This window comes from Leptodactylus fuscus, chromosome 2, assembly GCF_031893055.1.
Source record: "Leptodactylus fuscus isolate aLepFus1 chromosome 2, aLepFus1.hap2, whole genome shotgun sequence".
NCBI classification, from domain to species: Eukaryota; Metazoa; Chordata; class Amphibia; order Anura; family Leptodactylidae; genus Leptodactylus; species Leptodactylus fuscus.
Window position 1 is genome coordinate 10,539,668 of NC_134266.1, and position 5,507 is coordinate 10,545,174.

Sequence of the window (5,507 nt, forward strand, 5' to 3'; positions counted from 1 at the left end):
TTATTAGATATATCAAACTGAAATGGCTGCTGCAAACACCAAAATATTTAGAACTAAAAATGATTAAGATTAATAGGGGTGCCCAAACTTTTTCATAGGACTGTATATATCCAGTATTTATAGAAGGTCCTGAGAGTTCTAACATAGAGATGGCTGATGAGGTCGACCCAGCTAGTTTTTGGCCATAATGAAGTTACCAGATTCAGACACTGGTTGACTTTTTGCAGGATCTTGTGCATAAGGGGGTAGGCCAGTTGATAGCCCCAGGCATGGGCTAAAGAGTTTATTCCTAGAGCAGTCTCTTAGATTGAGGGAGAAGAACCACAGAACATTGTGGTATATCTGATAGGTGAATAAGTTCACCTTAAGTATCCCTATTTCTGGGTTATTTGTAGAAATGCTCCATTCTTACTGGTTTCTGGCTGATGTAGTCGGCCTGCACATTCTCTGACATGCACATTTAGATGGATTTTTGTCTCACGATGACAAAATTAGTGGCTGCAGCTTTCTGCAATGGGTTTGGCTCCAGCCTGTATACAGGTTGTCATGGAAAAATTCTATGAGACAAGGGAACAAAGTTGATTTTACTAAATTCACTATCCAACTTAAATCCCAATGGATCTCTCGTCTTCTAAAGGCCTCTAATGAGAGATCTGAATGGTCCAATTATTAGAAGATTGTCTAGACAAGGGAAAACATTGATGTTATTTCCTTAGATATTACTTCGGCCATGACTTTTGTGAAAACCAGATGTGCTGAGACAATTCCGACTGGGAGGGAAAAGGATAGAAAAAGGAGGATACACAACAAAACAGAAACCTCTGGCATCTTAGATGAATTGGAACATAACAATATACATTCTGCAATTGCAGGTTACCATTATTAATGTTTATTTATATATATAGCATCATTAATTCCATAGTGCTTCACATTTGAGGGTTTACATACGGTACACAAAATGTACAAACAGATATTATACTAACGATGACTGACTGGCACAGTGGGATAGAGGGCCCTGCCGCGAGGGCTTACAATCTATGAGGGAAGAGGGATTTAGACAGAACGTGAGGGGGGAAGACTGTTCAGATGGTGATGTGGTGACAGTAGTGTTATTGGAGGTTGTAGGTCTTCCTGAATAGGGGAGTCTTCAGGGCCTTCATGAATCCTGTGATTGTGGGGGTCAGTCTTATGTGTCTTGGTAAGGAGTTCCAGAGTATGGGGGATGGACAGGAGAAATCTTGGAGACAGTTGTGTGAGGAGCGGATGAGAGCAGAGCGGAGTAGGAGGACATTGGAGGACCTGAGGTTACGTGTGGGCAGGTAGCGGGAGATTAGGTCAGAGATATATGGAGGGGACATGTTGTGGATCGCTTTGTATGTTAACATTAGTAGCTTGAATTCTATTCGCTGGGTAATAAGTAGCCAGTGAAGGGATTAGCAGAGGGGAGCAGCTGTTGAGGAAGGGGGGGGGGGGGGGTGAGGTGAATTAAGCAAGCAGCGCAGTTTAAGGTGGACTGGAGGGGGGCGAGGGTGTTTGCTGGGAGTCCATGGAGAAGGGTGTTGCAGTAATCTAAGCAGGAGATTATGAGGGCATGGACGAGCATCCTGAGTAGTTTCAGGGGTGAGGAAGGAGCGGATTCGATGGATTTTCTTGAGTTGGAGGCAGCAAGAAGTGCTGAGGGCTTGAACGTGTGATTTGAAAGTTAGGTCGGAGTCCAGGGTTATCCGAACACATTGCACCCGTGGGACAGAGGTGAGAGTGGTTCCATTAACTTTGATAGAGGGGCCGTACGGGGTGGGGCGAAGATGATGAACTCCGTTTTTTCCATGTTGCGTTTGAGAAAGCGGGAGGAGAGAAAGGAGGCTATAGCCGCAAAACAAGGGAGTCTTTCCCCACTAGGGAAACTGCTAACTGAATTCTCTCCATCTTGAAGTGATGATGTGCCTCAAACCTGTTTTAGAGACTTGACTATTGACTGTGATCTTCCTTGATTCAGTACTGGAGCAATAGCCCACAATTGAAGAAGAATCTAGATGTTGAGATGAAAGTGAATGGTGTTTAGAATCCTAGGATTTGATGTTGTCTTCTCCATTCCTGGATGTAGCCAGAGATCCTTCCTTCAACCGCGGCATTCTTTATTTTTGATTTTGTAGTTAGGATTAAGGATGTTGAGATCTGGAATGTTGAAAGGAAGGTTTCTCTTCTGGACTAGAAGTTCAGGTAAATCTTGCTCCACATCTGCGGCTTTTTCTAGGATCTTCTCTAATTTTGGGCCAAAAGCAGATACCCCCAAAATTGGGATTTTGAAGAGTTGGCCGTCCACATTTTAGCCACTATAGTTAGATAAAGTAGCTCACTGAGCGACCTGGACAGATTCCACAGAGGCATCAACCAAAAACCCAGTGGATTGTTGCAGCAGAGGTAAGAATTCTCTCTCTCTCTACATGTCCCTAATTGAGATTGGATCCCAACTGACCAGTGCTCTAACAACATCACTGGAGGATACGAAAAACTAGTTTTGTGTTTTACTCCCTTGCTTTCCAAAAGCCCTAACTTTATTTTTCATAGAGCTTAATTTTTGTGAGGCAAATTGCACAATGTATTGGGAAGCTTGAAAAGAGCCAGAATGAGGTAGAACTGTAGAAAAACTACATTTACACAACTTCCTCAGGGCTTTGTTTTTATAGTGTTCACTAAACAGCCCAAATGACCTTACTTGTATTCTGAGGGTCGGCACAATGAAAAAACATTGGAGGAGTCGCTATATTCTGAGATCTAGAACTTTTGACATCTCTGTAAGCTTTTTTTTTTTCCGCTGGGCCAGATTTACTTTTTATTTATACCGTTTTGGGAAATGTCTTATGTTTGGATTGGATAAAATCCAACCGGGATTAGGTAAAAAACTGGGATTTAGGAGAGCGCTACTGAGTGAAGAGTGAGTCCAAGGGTTAATTGGTACGTCACTTTATTGGTTCCAATGACAGAAGGTAAAATGATAAGGCTACGCATTTCATTGCTGGTCTAGTAGATAGGTTCCCAGGCTCTGACAGTGGAATATACATTGGCCTGAAGAAGACGCTAGACCAGCGTTGAAACGCGTAGCCTTATCATGTTACCTTCTGTCATTGGAACCAATAAAGTGATGTACCAATTAACCCTTGGACTCACTCTTCACTCAGTAGCGTTCTTGTAAATCCTGTTTTTTACTCAATTTGCATTTTCTATTTGTTCACCACCCTGTGGATGGTGCCCGGGAGGAGCTGCAACTGATAGCTCATCATCATTTTTTCTGATTACGTGCGCCAGTCCTTTTATATTTCCTTTTGTTTGGATTAGTTTTTATTAAAATTTTTATGGGATGTGAAACAGCAAAAATAATGTTGGTTCTGCTCTTTTGATTTTGTTTACTTGCAAGTTTGCAGATTTGTCATTTATGGAAAAACGAAGGGGATGTGAACTTTTAAGATTGTCTTTTCATATATAATTATTATTAATAATTGAATTTTACCTGTAACCCCAGACAATCTGATCACGGATACAATGCACTGCAATACATTGTAAGATCCCTACACTTCTAGGCTGATACAGCAGAGACCTGGTGAAACAAGGCTTACACAAGACTCTCTGCCTTATGATCCACAGGATCCTTTAGTTGAGGACAGTCTTACACTAGCAATTTATACCTCAATCTTTAGAGGATTATCTGAACCTGTGACAAAATCTATCTTCCTTCATCTAAGAATAAATTCTCCAGTACTTTGTATTTGATTCTTTAGACTATCATGGATGGCCCTTCATCCCTATCTTTGCAAACATTTCATCTTGCACAGACAACTCTTCTACCTCTTCCAGTGAAGGAGCGACAGTGGAATGGGAGACTTCCACAATGGGGAATACATTAGAGGAAGGAGGATAAAACTTTTTTTCTTCAGATTTAATTTATGACCTCCTCCATACTGTCAGGAGCAGCATGTGCACCACAATGCCAGCTTTCTTTCTGCTTCACCTCCCTGACTATTCTCTTTGTGCTTATCGCAAATCCTCCCTGAAACATACGGTTAAAGGGGCTCTATCAGCAAAATCATGCTGATAGAGCCCCACATATGCGTGAATAGCCTTTAAAAATGCTGATAGAGCCCCTTTAATGTTGCCATAGCCTGTAATCCTCTGCTCTGGAAGTCTCCAGTCTCCACTGTTGCTTCTTCATTGGATCTGTAATAAGGAGGATATCCAGGGCATGGAGGACTTCACTATGTGCCTTCGTAACACACATGAGCCCTGTATGGAAGCCTGGACGCCGTGAACCCTTTTCCAGGGTTCACGGGATTATAGAGACCTAGTGAGATAATTTACCTCTGCTGGGGCTACTCCTTGCCCTTATTTCCTCCAAGACCCCCTCCCTCTTTTTTAATTTTTCCTCCTCTACTGCTCTCCTCTTTTCCCCTTTCTTCTCTCCAAATCTTGCTCTCTTCTTTTCCCCTTCTCCCTTCCTCTTTTTCTTTCTTCTCTCCACCTCCTGCTCTCCCCTAATTCCCCTACTCTTTATCTATCCACTTGTCTCTACTTATACAATATCAATAAAGAATATATATAAATATTAAAAAAAAAAAAAAAAAATCGGGAGGCTAGCCACCAAAGGCTCACAGCTTAACCGAAGCTAAGGAGGAAGAGGTGACCTACGATAGAATATAGGCCAGAAGCAAAGTCCTCCATTCTTATAACAGTTACGGTTCTTTCTACCCATGCCCTAGTACAAACTAGACCAGACTAGACTAGTTGGAAAATGGTTGGTTTTGGACATTTTTTTTTTTTTGAGAAAATTAATACTGCCTAAAATCCTTCTCAAAAGATTAAAATATAAAATAAATGACAAAATGATCAAAAGAACGCAGACATAATGTATGGTAGTCTGTGGCAGCGAGGTGTTAAAGAGGCATTCTGCAATGCTCTCGATAACTAAGATTATAAGCAGCACTACGAACTGGGTCACTGTACGGATATAACATTACTTACATTGTGTCCTATGGCAGAGAGGATTAGAGGCATTCTCCAACACTCCCGATATCTAGGATTGTGAGCTGCGCTACGATCTGATTCACTGTACCGACATAACATTACTTAGGGCTAGTTCACACAGAGTTTTTCTGCAAGTGTATTTTGACGCGGAATCCGCCTGCAAAAAAGGCTCCCGTTAATTTGAATGGGAGCCACTCACTATTTTTCCCCACTAGCAGGAAAAAGAAGTGAGATGCCCCTTCCTCCCGCGGCTGAGAAAGCCACGGCGCATGACTCCCTCCTGATTAGACCCATTAATTCGGGCCTAATCAGGAGGGGTATGCTCATGCTGCATTGGCATCCCGTCGTGGGTACACGTGCAGAAAGTTCACAAGGTGGAAAAGGTTTCCACCATACCCTTACACTGCTCACCTAGGTTTAGCCCTGACCCTATGGACCCAGTCTCGTGTCTATCTCAGGCTTACATCTCATGGATCAGACAGACACTGGCA